This window comes from Fukomys damarensis, unplaced genomic scaffold, assembly GCF_012274545.1.
Source record: "Fukomys damarensis isolate Sample0158 unplaced genomic scaffold, DMR_v1.0_HiC HiC_scaffold_14, whole genome shotgun sequence".
Taxonomy (NCBI): Eukaryota; Metazoa; Chordata; class Mammalia; order Rodentia; family Bathyergidae; genus Fukomys; species Fukomys damarensis.
Window position 1 is genome coordinate 45733149 of NW_022900926.1, and position 14890 is coordinate 45748038.

Here is a 14890-nt window from a genome sequence, read left to right on the forward strand (position 1 = left end):
TTTTTTTTTTTTTTTTTTTTGGTACCGGGGATTGAACTCCGGTCCTTGAGTGGCAGGAGGCAGAACTACTGAGCTACATGCCTGGCCCTACAAGTTCTTGAGAAAACTATTATTTGACTGCTTATCTCATGCTGGCTTGACATGTGCATCTCATCACAAGTAGCTGGAGTGCAAGAGAAAGGCAGATGCCTGAGTCACAAAAAGACCATTAGCACAAACAGTATCCTAGAAGATTTGTATACCCAGAAGGCATGAGTACATACACAATGAAATAATAATGAGTATCAGTTACTTGAAACCCTTTATCCCTTAATTTTGTTTTCTACAAAGATCATTTTAAGTAAAACCTTATTCTCACAGAAACTTCAATGAAATAATCTAAGAGCCAGCAGTTTATAATCACTGTTTCAATTTCTGTGTGACTGTCTCCCAACTGCCCTTCCATTCTAGTGTGCTCATGCTTCAATTATACACGCTCTCATTTCTTAAAGGTTTCATTTTTGCCTAGAGAGTGTCAAACTCTAAGCAGTCATACAAATGGAACCAATGACAAATGTGCTACACTTCTTTTACCTGCATCCACCACATCGACCTTGTAAACAGCACATAACTGCTAAACTAAAAAATACAACTTCTATGTTGGATTCTAAAATCCCCTGGACCTTCTCCTTCTCCTCTTTGTGGGAGGCTATTACTAGTTCCTCATGGTGAAAATGCTTGTTGGCTATAGCCATAGCAATCCTGTTGAGCTTCTAATTTGGCCCATGGATCCTTAACTGTTTTTTTGGCTTTGTCTCCTCAGAGTCAGAGCTATACATCTATCCAAGATGCAAGGCCTGGCACCTACTGATGGCCTTTAGGTAGACCCTCTGTAGAGAAACTCTGACTGCTGATCACAACTATGACCCTCTTCAGCCAGAAGTACCCAGAATGGTCCTCACCCTTTGCCCACTCACAGCAGTTAGAGGTACTTCTTCAGAGTGGGGGATATTGTAGATAGATAAGTTAATTAGACTTTTAGGAAGTTAGATAAGGCCAGTTCTGGGAGCCAATACCGAGTACAATTGAGCCAACATGGAGGACAATCAAGACAAAATCATTGAAAGTCAGCATTGTAAAAGAAGAAAAACTATCACATCCATGTACTCCCTCTAAGAATGAATAGCAGTGGTTGATATTCTAGATAGCTATCAATCACCTGGGTGGGGAACACATATCTTCCAAGAAAGATCCTTGGCCTATACCTTTCCACCAAAAATTCTTATTCTTTCCCTGTACACTTGCTACATAATTTGTTTCCCCGTTTAATCAATATTACCTAAAAAACTATACTTGTCATAATATTATGGGTTGCTCATAGTTTTGCTCACCTTGTGATTTCTCTTTTTTCTTTTTTCAGCTTTAATTGAGTTTATTGGTACATTTTAGAGATACAGTACAGTTACATTCATTGTTGAGATCGTGTACCTCTACATGACAAGTCTTGATTCTCATTTTTTCCCCTTACCTCTGCCCTCCCTTCACCCCCTCCTCCCCTCCCCATCTACAAACACTTTATTTTCATCTTTTCATTCTCTCACATTTTTTTCTTTTCCCTTTTTACTCATTGATTCAAATATTGCCTAAGTGACTGCATTTGTAATCTTACTGTTTGACTATAGTTTTGTCTCACCTTTATCCTCCTCACCATGGCTTTTTCACATAAAACGCCTTTGAGAAGTTGGGTGAGTGGGCAACACATTTTCTGGTTCCCCTTCTGCCTCTCTTAGACAGAAGCTGTCTTTCTCTCAATAAATTTTTTCTACTCTTAAAAAAAAATTAATGAGCTGTGCTTTGATTAAAATTGCCCTGAAAGTCTACATTATTTGGAAGAGTTGCTACCTTAAGAATATTGAAGTTTTTAATCAATAAACATCACATTTTTCTACATATCTAGATCTTATATAATTTGCTTTTTTGTATTTCTGGAAGTAATTTTTATATTGTAATTGTGTATTTCTATATGAAATAAAATTGATTTTTATATGTTCACTTTTTTCTGTGCCCATTGTTAAATTCACCTATCAAATCAAATACAATTTTGGAGGATCTTTAAATTTTTGTACATATTTTATCTGCAAAAATAAAGATATTTTATGTTGTAATTTACTTATTTTAAAATTCCTTATCATACTATTTTGAGGCTCTAGTAGAATATATTATTGGTAAATGTCATAACATTACTTTTATGGTTGATGTTGGGGTGGGAGTAGAATATTAACTAATTAATTCACTAAAGTATAGGTTGTTGTAAGGAATATTTAACAGATTAATGAAGTCCCTGATCATATCAGAGTGCTGAAGTTTTCAACAGTTGATGATGATTGCATGTATTCCATATAATATTTCCTTTCGTTGTTGTGCTGTTATATCCATCTGTTTATTTAGTTTAACTTATTTGAGGTTTTACTTCATATAAGTCAGTTGATACAGTTCTGCATTTTTTTATTTATTCATTTACTCTGGTTCTGTGGATATATGTATGATGAGGATGCTATGGATATTCACTCTGCAAATTTCATTGCATGTTGCAGTATTTTTACCTATTGTCACCATCGATAATTGATCAATCCTATATAGCTGAAAAACTGTATAAACAAAGAAAATGCTTCCTAGTTTGCTCTTCCTTTCATGTGCTGGTAACTCTCTACTAGTACACTATACTCCTATGTATTTGAATACTTTAGGTTCCACAAATAAGTGAAGCCATACAGTGTTTGTCTTTCTGTGTCTGACTTATTTCACTTAACATTATTTATTCATAAGACCATGAATGTTGTTACACATAGCAGGGTTTTCTTCTTTTCAAAGGCTGAGTAATACTCCATTTCATGATGTAAACTCACTCTCTTTATCCATTCATAAGTCTATGGACAGAGAGGCTGTTTCCATACGTTAGCTATCATGAACAATGGTGAAATTAAAATAATTCAAGTATTTCTATAAGATCCTGATATCACAAGTGGGATGTTGATTCAAATAATAGGTTCATTAGCAGTTTTCTGAGACAATTCAGTAGTGTTTTTTCATTGCTACTAATTTACATTCCATTAAACAGTATTTAAACGTTACTTTTCCTTAACACTCTTACTAATACATACAATCTTTTCTTAAATAGCAATTACCATGCTAGACAGAATATATATGTTCAGGTGTGATTTGTTCAAGGTTAATAATATCTGGTATGTAATGTAGTCTTTCAACATATACTTTTATACTTTTACAGCAGAAAACAAATGAGAATTTTTAAGGATTTTTTCTTTGTTGTTTGTCTTCTTGCATTAGCTTTTTTTTTAACTTACAAAAGTTTATTTAACAAAAAATTTAGTATGAAAATGTGTATGACCCAATTTTTAGTCACAGCTAGTGCTCTGAAGAGGGGATGGATTTCTCTGCCGAACAGTTACTATTTAATCTCGTTCCAAGGCTTCCAACCCGATGATACTATTTCCTCATATTACCACCATTCCAATATTGTTCTGTCCCCCACTAGTTGCCATCTTCACACATTCATCTATCTCAAGATTCATAAAGGGATCATATCCTCTCAGTGTTCCTGGACATGTCTGCCACCATTTAATTTCAATGATAACTTCTTGTCCATACATTTTTTCAGCTCAGGAGGGTGAGCCTTGCTCATCTTGTCTAATCCGCAGGCTCAGAAATCCTTTGAAAGGGAATCTGCCTTCACAGTCACGCTCCCGCGATAGGCTCGGAGCTTTAAATCTCGCTTTAGTTTTCTTGACCCTTATTTAATATTTTAACTGATTATTAAAGCTCATCTCCTTTGAAATTTTAAATTTCATTGTTTTCCTACTTCCCTTAAATTTTTATCTGATTCATTTATTAGCTCTAGTGTTCTTTATAGTTTGACTTTCATTTCTGAAAAGATTTTCTTTTGTTATTCTTACCATAGTTCTATATTCATGTATTTTAATTTCTCTTATGCCGATTTTTATTGTTCTTCCATGTTTGTTATAAATTTTTAAACTCTTTTAGTTTTTTTATGACATAGTATTCTTCTATTTTGTAAATAAATTTCTGTGGCATAGCTGATTGTCTATTGGAGTGTTGATCTTATTCTTTGTTTCTTAAATAAATTTTCATGGAATTTAACCTTCATCAATTTCTACTTTTCACTTTTGTAAGGAATTCCCTTTTGTCAGTTCTTAAAAAGAGACAGGACTTCAGGAATCTTTCTAAAGGACACTGACTTTTGCCATTTAATTTCTGATTTTCTTCCCCTCCATTATTTTGATCTTGACTTTCTCTTTTTTATATTGCAAATTTTAACTCTATTTCCAAGTCTCCACTCTTGTGGATACCTGTTGTGGAATGAATTTTGAGAGTTCATAGAGGCCTAACTGCCCCAATCCCTTTTGTCCTTCCTGTGATGAAGTCTTTGTTCTCACCTCTTGTAGAGAGGGTCAGTGCTCACCTCAGTCTACTTCTTATTCACCAACTGGGCAGACACTTTTCATTTACTGCTTGTTGGTCCTTAAGTGTCTCTCCTGTTACCTAGTCCACCAGTCACTGTGCTCATTACTCCTTTCTTCTCTCTGTAGATATCAGACCACGTGGCCTTGAATGCTTCCTTCTCATTCTCCTGATTCTGCTTCAAATAGTCCTATTACTCAGCCTTTTCTATATAGCTTTCTTTTTTTTGCCTACTTTGAGGGTTTAAACAGACTGAAAGACTATGTTGCTAGGTTATCATCTCTCCAGAATCCCCCCCCCATTTTTAGTTTAAAAAATTGTATTCCCTTTTGTTTTATCTCCCATCTACTTCCAAACTTTCCTAAAATATTTTCTTATCCACCTTAGGATACAAATAATTAGCCTATGTGATATTAAAGCTTAATCATTCATTATGATTTTGCATGTAACTTTATAAAATCAGCAACATTAAAAGCATGGATAATGAGGGTAATGAGGAAGTTATTAGTGTGCTTGAGATTCATAAATTTTCTATATATTTGTTAGAATTTCAACTGTCCTCGGTCAACTTCTTTTAATTACAATATCAATTCAATGGTCTACCAACCCTGATTTTATAGATTTCACTTGATATCCCTTTTGAATTCACTGACTGGAGACAATTTAGGCAAACAGAATAAATATAGTTCTTTAGCTTCATTTAATTAGTACTATTTTCTTTCTAATCAATTTAACAGGGAGTTTGAGAGATAGAAAGAGTAAACTTTTATACAACTCACTATCCCACTAACTCAAGGTGAAAGCAGCAAATTTGTTTTTGTATTTAAAAAATTTCCATCCATACATGTAGTGTATTAGTAATAACATACTGATATTTTATTGTAGTGACAATTTAAAATCTTTTTGTTAATTTTACCAAACAATTTTATAATAACATGCCTCATCTTTTCACAAAAGGACTAGTTATCTAATGAAACAGACCAACTTGGGAGTTGGCAACATACGACAGACAAAGATCATCTCCACTCCTATTTCTTTTCTTATCTCTGCCCTTGGCCTTCATGATTTACTTCATGGTTTTAATTTCTGTTCTTGTTTATAGTGAACAGTGAGGTGAAATTAAATAAGATCCACATCTAATTATATAATATTGGTAGAAACTCAGAATTGGGTAGAATGCAAGAAGGCATCTAGTCTAAACTAATGAATTGAAACATAAAATGATTTGCCCAAGTTCAATTGCCGTAGTGACAGCCCTATAGATAGTCTTTTGCTGTTTCTTTTACCCTATTATGCAATCATAATTCTGTCTCCCTAGGTGAATGTATATAATGTGGCCTGTGGAGATTTATAGTTTCTACACATTGACTTACAAATATTGTTACCGCATATTTAATTTTATGATACTAAGTACATATACTATCATTAATTTTTGGTTCACTCATTTGGTTTGGTCATACTGTGTGTGTTTAACATTGAACTTATGTTTTCATTAGATCTAGCTTTAATTTTTAAAGTAGTAAATGTTGCATATTTCTATATATTGATCTTAGTGTATAAAACAAATGTATCTTACAAATATTTCCTTTTGTCTAGAAAGCATCTTGTTAAGGATATATTTTCTATTAATTTTATTGGTACATGTCAGGTACACAGTATAATGACATTCATCATTGGAAATTTGTACCTTTATGTAATCTATCTTGGTTCTTATTTTTTCTTTATTCCCCTGTCCTCCTTTCAACTCCTCCACCTCTCCTTATTTACAAAGACTTAGTTTCCATTTTTTCATTTTTCTCATATTAATTCCATTCCCTTTTTTCCTTTCCACTTCCCTTCCACTTTGCCCCCTTTCTTCCTCTTTCAGATGATCTATAATACCTTTTAGTCCTTATTTACACTTTCATTTTCTCACACCAGAGAAACTATTTCCTATTTACAAATGTCCTATTTACTTCACTTAAGAGTCTCTACTAAATGTGTATTGATTGAGCTATAAATGTCTCTAATTCTCATTCTTTCTGGCTGGATAGTACTTCATTTTATTTAAAAAACACATTTTCTTTATCCAGTCTCCAGTTGAAGGGTAACTGAACTGTTTCCCAGTTTTAGCTGTTACAAACTGTGCTGCTAAGAACATGGGGGCACATATATCACTGTGGTGTGATTCTTTTAATTCTTTGGGGAAGATATCCATATATTTTTAATTTAAAATGTATAGATAGTTCCTTATTAACAGAAGAAGCCAATTAGAAAAATCTTCAAGTTTGTAGATAACAAAAAAGTAAAACATTTGTAATTCACAAATGTGTTTCACTTCACTTCATTCAAATTGTCTTTTGCTCCAGTCCTTTTTGATTTTCTGTTTCCCTTTGATGGTGCCTTATCATTCTCACTGGCTTTGTATTTTAAACTGTCAATATTCCCAGAAAGCAAAGAAGTCCCTGCTGCTGTGACTTACAATACCTTGAATCTCTGTTTGAGAATCTGGCAGTCTGCCAGTGGGAGGGTCATTGGTAGGATGCTTTATCTAAATAGGACCACACATTTTGGCTTCATGGTCTGCAAGCCCCAATTAAATGTCCATGCTGAATTGTGCATTAAAGCTTTAAAAACAAGTGTGGCATTGGACAAGCATCTATTTGCATTTACTGTTTGGGGGCTTCAAAACACATTTCTTTCTCCAAAGTGGATGACATCCTATCAAAGTCTAGACATCCTATCAAATGTCAGTGTAAGTATGGATCTTCCATATATGGGTCTCAGGAGACTGGGGCTTGTCTGCAATGCTGCTCTTTCAGTTAGATCAATACAGTCACACACTGTATATGTATTTTTTCCCACTTTGCTAACTGAAATTGTTATCAAAACACAGGATTTCTTTTTGTCTTCTAAGCAGGAAGTAACATATGACCAGAACTCAAGTGGGAAAAAGTTAGCTGATGAATAAATACCCAAGAAGTTGGAAAGAAAGTATATATTTTTTTATTACCCACTAAGCCACGATAAGGTTTATTATCATGAGATAATCATTCCTCTGGAGCATTACAAGACAGGGGACACAGCTGAGTGCTATCGTGCCCATGGGATGTGATTAGCTCATGATAACAGCATCCCCTGGACTCATTGCTATTATGAAATGTCTATTTCCTCACCATTTCCTATATATAAATAAGTGATTTTGGTGGACAGACTCAATTCCCACAAACTGCAAGTTTGCATTAAAATGCTTCAGCTGTGAGATTCACAGATATTAATCTACCCTTTTGGAATGTTGAACAGTCAATCAGAATCCTTCTTCGTCTCAAGCTGTTTTATGATATTATTACAATGTATTTTGCGACGGAATGGCGGGTGAAGCAAGTTTCAGAGATATAGGCTTGTTTGGGCTCGATTTAGTTGCTTGAGGGAAACCTCTACATAAAATGACTCTGCCTGCTCACTAAGGCATCCTAACTTTCTCATTATTTTTTTTTCCTGCCTGACTCAATCTTTTTTGCTGCGTTTTAGAAGTCTGAAGTTCATTCCTCTAACTAGATTAATAAAAGCAGATTTCTCATTTTATACTTCAGAATTGACAGAAGAAAATACTGCACTGGTTAAGTCACGGTGAGGTGAAAAATACTGTTTCTGAGATTTTGAAATTAACTTTGAAGAAAGATCGATTTGAGATTTAGGAATAAATAGGAAGCTATTGATATAATAATATATTGGTGGTTTTATTAGGAACTTAACTGAAGTTTGTGAGAACCACATAATTTAGAAAAATTTAAAACTCAATCTCGTTTTAATGTGGTAAACATATTTGAGTAATATTATGCCTAGAGTGAAACCATATCCCTTCTTGTGCTTACAAAAAGCAGAAGTTTAAGTTATATTATCACAGAATCTGAAAACAACATTTTGTCTAAAAAAGTAATTGTCACATTCTGTTAATATTATCAGAAAAAAATATTTTGTATGAATAAATGTCTAGAAAGTAAAAGAGGAGAAAGTGGCTATTTTCTTTTCCCAGAGCATACTTTGTTACTTTGGATCAGGCAGGCTCTTTTTCGTTACATGTCTTCATTGACCTCATTTGCTGAGAACATACTGACTAGGTGAGGCCTTCAAATAAGAAATACCAAATTTGTTGCCTGTCCTCCTGCTTCCTGCTATTAGTATTACATTTGTGATGATAGTATCTAACACATCAGTCCAGCAAATGGGGAGAACCTTGCGCTGACTTCCACACAGCGTTAACGGTGCTTTGTTTCTGTAGGTCAGGGGCTGAGAGGGACTATTTAGACCCCCCCCCCGGGATTGAAAAAGAAGACATCACTTTAAAGTGGTGTGCTAACCATTACAACAAATGCATTTATGAAATTCAGTATTTACACAAAGGGAATAGTTCCCTGGGTTATAGGAGAGAAGATGAAATTAAGGGTCTTGTAATGGCCTCACGGAGAATTAAACAGGGACATGAACTATTAAAAGGTAGACGGTAGGAATCTTCACCCGCCGCCGCCTAGTCGGCAGTGCTTCTCCTTACTGCGCTGAGCCTCCAAGCCGGATCCAGCCCCAGTAACTCCGCCCGCGGAGCCAGCCGTTCCACTGCCCCGGAGAAGCCTGGTCCCCGCGGCCGTGCCCTGTGGCTCCAGCCGGGACTCAGCATGTAGAACCGCTTGGCTGCCATGAACGGCGTAGCCATGGGGATCCACGGCAGAGGATTCCAGGATGGAATCCAAGTGAAAAATGAAAAGAACAGACCGTCTTTGAAATCTCTTAAAAAGAGTAACAGACCAGAAAACTCCATATGTAAGTCCCCGCTCGGGAAAAATATTTTATTTTGACTTACCTTCTGCCACCACATCTGAAAAACTGCAAAAAGTTATAAAGGACCTAGGAAGGAGAGTTGAAGAATTTCTCAACAAAGATATCAGTTATCTTATTTCAAATAAAAAGGAAGCAAAATTTGCACACTGAGTCAATTTTTTCCTGTCCTCAGTCCAGAATCCACATATGCTGCAGAAACCAGTTCACTTCATCCCAGTCATGATGGGAGTTCCTTTAACTCTCCCAACACAATGTGTTTAAGAGAGGAAAATTATTGGTCGAAAAAGCTATCAGGGATCATGAACTTACTCCTTCAAAAAATGCCTCGTTGTGGAGAATAAAGATTCTTCATATTGATGATATTAGATGCTATGTTGAACAAAAGAATCAAGATTTAGGAAATCAAGTACTTCTGTAAGATGTGGGGGGGAAAGTTGGTACTGGAACACAAAAGACGAAAACAGGAAGACTTAAAAAGACTTCTGTACAAGTAGAAGCTATGAGCCAATTTTATAAGCCATTTTATTTTCAGCTGACCAGTATGACTTTTATAAACTATTCTGTTCAGAAACTCTGCAGTCCATTTGATGTAGGTAAGCCAGCTAGCATCCAAAGCGAGCTCGGGTTAAACTAATATCCAAACAGATGGTAATAAATGTGGTGGAGCCCCAATTCACCTCCAGGTTTGAAAAAGAAGAAAACAAAAGGATACTGTGAATGTTGTTTACAGAAATAGGAAGATCTTGAAATTCGCCTTCTTAGTGAGCAGCACAGAAACTTTGCAGAGAGTAACCAGTACCAAGTTGTTGATGATATTGTGTCTAAATTCATTTTTGATTTTGTGGAAAATGAAAAAGATACACCTAAAAAAATAGACTAAAATATGGTGTTGGATCCCTTTCTCCTGTCTCCTCAGATGTCCAGAAGAAGACTGAACCAAAAGAAATGGTAGACTTCAAAAATATTTCTCTAAAAAACTTCAGGGAAAATAATGAACAGATGCTTCAGCAGATTTTCCTTGTTGAAGAAACCCAGGAACCCAAAGAAAAGCGTGTGTTTATTTCAGAACCAATCCCTTTCCCTTCAAATGGAATGAAAGGACTTAATGAGAAAATAAATAATGAATGTTCCATGTTAAATGGAGCTAAAAATGGCACAAAACAGAGTTTTACACAACTACCTCCATGTAAAAGCAAACAGAATTGCATTCTTGATATATCTGAACATGAATTAATCATAAATGAAAATCCTAGTAGTCTATAGACATCTATACAAGTCATCTATACAAGACATCTCCTTTCAAGATGGATTTTACGTATCCTATCTAAAACAAAAATCAGAAACTATGCTTTTTCCAGCAAAAAGACCTTCATCATCATTTGGTCATGACTCTGATCTGTTAACAATAAACAGTTCAAAAGAGCAACTAACAATAAAGATAAAAATTCCATCTTGTCATCCTCCTGAAGAACTCAATGAATGTGACATCAATAATATACTTACCTTCAACTAAGATCCACTGAAAATTGAGGATATTATTAGGGCAAAATAAAAAAGAAAATCTGGAACCAAATGGTGAATCGGATAAGAAAATAACTGAATTTCTTATTACACAGGAAGAAAACAGGATTTGTACTTCAACAGTACAATCCCTACTGGATTTATTTCAGACTAGTGAAGATTAGTCAGAATTTTTGGGTTTTACAAGCTACACTGAAAAACAATAGTGTATGCAATATTTGGGATATTTGGGAAGAAGATAGTTCAAGTAATCTGTTGTCGGCATTTTTCTCCTCCTCAACTTCTACATTTACTGGCTTTTAATGTTTAAAAAAGTATACTCAGAAATAAGTTTCATGTTTTCACAATTTTCATAATTAAGACTTTTTGCTGACTTTGTTTACAGAACTATATTTAACTATTAATAAAGGTGATGTTTACAATTTTTACAGAATTGATTACCTATTATATAAAAATAAACTTGAAAAAAAGAAAACTTAAAAAAAGAAGTAGAGGGTATTTATTTTAAAGAATGGATAACCATAATGCTTACTTATCAACAAGTATGTTGTGTTGTGGGAAATAGGGATTTGGAATTGCTGGAACATAATAGCAAAGAAGACCTGGAGCAAAAGCTGGATCATGAAAATTCGTATTTGGTGGGCTGGAGTTTGTGTTTTATTCTGTAGTCAACAGGGAGCTGAAGCTGACAGTCAGTTACGTGTTTTAGACATGTCATTGAAAAACAGCAAAGGTTGGCCTGGAGGGAGCTCACAAAATTTTGGGTTAATAGCTGGACTTCCAGGAAATGCAAACAAAATGCTACTTTCTGCTTCACTTACTGAGTATATTTACCAGAAAAGGGTATTTAGCAGACAAGGGCTGTTTCTTCACTCTGCTGATATTTTTTTTTTCTGTGCAAAAGCTTTTTGATATGATGAGATGCCAGTTGTTGATCCTATGTAATATTTCTCATAAGGTCTGGCTTTTGTTCATGAAGTCTTTGTCTACATCTATGTCTTTAGGAGTTCTACCTATTCTCTCTTTCAGCAGATTTAGTGTTTTATTTTTAATATTTAGATATTCGATCCATTTTTATTTTAGTTTAGTGTGTGATGAGATAGGTTTAGTTTTAGTCTTCAGCATGGAGACAGTCAATTTTTTCAGCTCCATTTACTGAAAAGCTTATCTTTCTTCCAATGAAAGTATTTGGCCCCTTTTTTGAAGATAAGGGAGCTGTTTGGAGTTTTATCTTCTGCATCTTCTAATCTGTTCCATTGATCCTTGGGTCTTTTTTTTTTTCCAGTACCATTTTGTTCCTATCATAGTAGTTTTGTAGTGTAATTTCAAGTCAGGGAAGAACCAACATGTTATACAGATTTAATGCAATCCTCACCAAAATATCAAGAGCATACTTCACATAATTAGAGAAAACAATGCTTAATTTCATTTGGAACCTGAAGAGGCCTAGAGTAACAAAAATAATTCTGGGCAACAAAGCCAAACAGGGAGAATCACAGTCCCTGAGGATAAATTGACTTGTTTTGAAAGCTAAGATCTATGTAGCTTGTAAAATAGTGGGTTGAATGTAGAATATTTGCTTATAATAAAACAGGGGCCAAGAGAATCCTACAACTGTAGTTCCAAGATAGTTGTAGATATCTCTACACTAAATCCCCTGACCAGAGAAATAGTAAATAGTAACAGTTTAGATTACAAAAGTCTGTAAGAAAAATTGTTCAAATATTTTTTCCTATTGGTTTTGTAGGCACTCTATTTACAAGGTCTTACAGTTTACCTGAAACATTTTGATGTCATGTTAAAAGTGGAACAGAGTGTGTACATGAACACATTAGTATTTAGGTTGATTAGGTAATTAAAATCTCTTCCTAATTAAAAGAGTTTACTAGTGACAGCAGAGTTTGAAGTTTAATAAAATTATAAACTAAACTGATGAACAAAAATCTAAATTCACAGTGCAGTTACGTAGCAGACAACTGAAAACTGGAAAAAGTGATATTTCCAGAGCTACCTTCTCTGGCTGCAGTAAATTTTTCATTGAAGTTGTATACAGTCCTTCCCAGTACAGTGCTAATAATGAAGAATGGAGCAGATGTATTAAATTACTATCTCTAACATTCTGTAAAAGCTAATTCAGAACCAAGCAGTTATTTTTGTCAACATATTTGTACTTTTTCATTTTACCCTTTGTGTCAAATTTTGAGTATCACCATCAGAAAGTTGAAGTAGAAGAAAAAAAAATGATCCTGAAAAACCTGAATAAATTGTAAACACTCATTTTTCATTGGCATATAAAAGTGGTATAATGAAAATATGTTAACCTAATTAATCCCTAAAATTGGTGAATAGAAGAAGAATTCATCATTGTGCTAAAAATCAGTTCATCATACTACTCTTGTATATTTGATGTTACTTCCCCGTTATTTTTAACGGATGCATCCCAACCAATATTCATAGAACCACAGCCTTAGAAAACAAAGCTTCTGCAGCAGTAAAACAGAAAAACAAAACATTTTGCTGTATTTTCTTATTTTTAGAAATTTAAAATGCATGTTGGCTTACTAAAGTATAGTACAATAATAGCATAAACAAAACTTTGCTAAATTCAGGTTTTCTAACTTATTAGACTAAAGAAATCTGCGACCATTGCTCTTTTTGCTGAACACTATTAGTGGTAGTATCAACACCATTTAGAAACTCTAGTGTTAGCCTAGATTATTTGTGGAATTAAAGCAGGGTTCAGTAGCCTTTGTTTGTGACAATCCAGCAATCTGTAAGCCACGTATGATCTGAGTCACATTTTTTGTTGCTGTTTTTCTTTTTTTGATAACATTTGAGAAATGTAGAATCCACTTTTAGTTTGAGATCCATACATAATGGAGATTACATGTCAGATCTGGCCTGTGTGCAACTTTGTTGATCCCTGGGCTAAAGGGTGCACATTTAAAAATGTCAAAGCAAAGAAACAATATCATTGACAAAGAGTCTAAACACACAAGCCATACAGTCATAAATACTGACACAGAGTACAATAGATGTTAACAATAACTGCTTTATTTCATAATTATGAAATTAGGACTAGGTTTAGATGTGCATTTAATGTAAAATTTTAAAAGATATTTTGAATAAACATATCTAGATATCAAATGACAACTTCAAGAAAATCTATTAGGATGGCTTCTGGTCCTCAGATTCTTATATCTTCCAGCTCCTTTGAGTGAAGACAAAAATGTATGTAAAGTCTCCTTTTTCTTCACTTTCATCTAGTGTGCACCTTGGTATGAACCCCTTAAAGCAAATTTGGAACAAATATGTTTTGAATTTTAATTCATAATTTTTAATTATTGCTGGAACAAGATTAGGCAAAAATAGATCAATTGTAGTTAAAGGGAAAATTCAGCAATGAGAAAAATGAGTATGTCAAAAAATTTTTACATATTTTAATGAAGTTACTTATTCCTGAAAAGCAAATACTTATTTAAGTCTACTATATTCAAGATTCCATGTGTTTGCAATAATAAAGAACTCAAGAAAAATCTAAACTTTCCATAACTGGAAATTTTTCACCACTAAAATGGAGTTATACATTTTTTCATGAATTCTACTTGCAAAAAAAGATAAATAAAACATAAAATTCATTCTTATATTGAATATATATTTATTCATAGATATAGAAATACATATGTATGCATATGTTGATATATTTCCATGAAAAGGATAGAAAAGGATTTAAAAAGTAATATAAAAGTGGTTAAATTTGGCTAGTATTATTATTATTGCTGTAGATTTTCTATTTTTTACATCTTATATGTAATTTTTTAAAAAAAGCAATATATGTTATTATACTGTTTATTTACTTTTCAGATCTATTCTTTGAATTTCCAAAACTTACTTGTGTTGTATTTATCATATTTCAGAGTCCCCAGACAGATGATGTAATGAAAAATTTCAATCCATTATTTGGAAAATGTACTGCAAAATACATACGTAAAAAATGCAAACATTTCTTTTAGTAATGAATTAGGATCTCTCTCTCTCTCTCTCTCTCTCTCTCTCTCTCTCTCTCTCTCTCTCTCTC

At 33.9% G+C, this 14890-nt stretch overlaps 2 pseudogenes; one reads left to right on the plus strand and one right to left on the minus strand.

Annotated features, from left to right (window-relative positions):
- Positions 1 to 3449: 3449 nt before the first annotated feature.
- LOC109118268 lies at positions 3450 to 3679 on the minus strand (annotated as a pseudogene).
- Positions 3680 to 9149: 5470 nt separating this feature from the next.
- On the plus strand, positions 9150 to 11115 carry LOC104866878 (annotated as a pseudogene).
- Positions 11116 to 14890: the final 3775 nt, after the last annotated feature.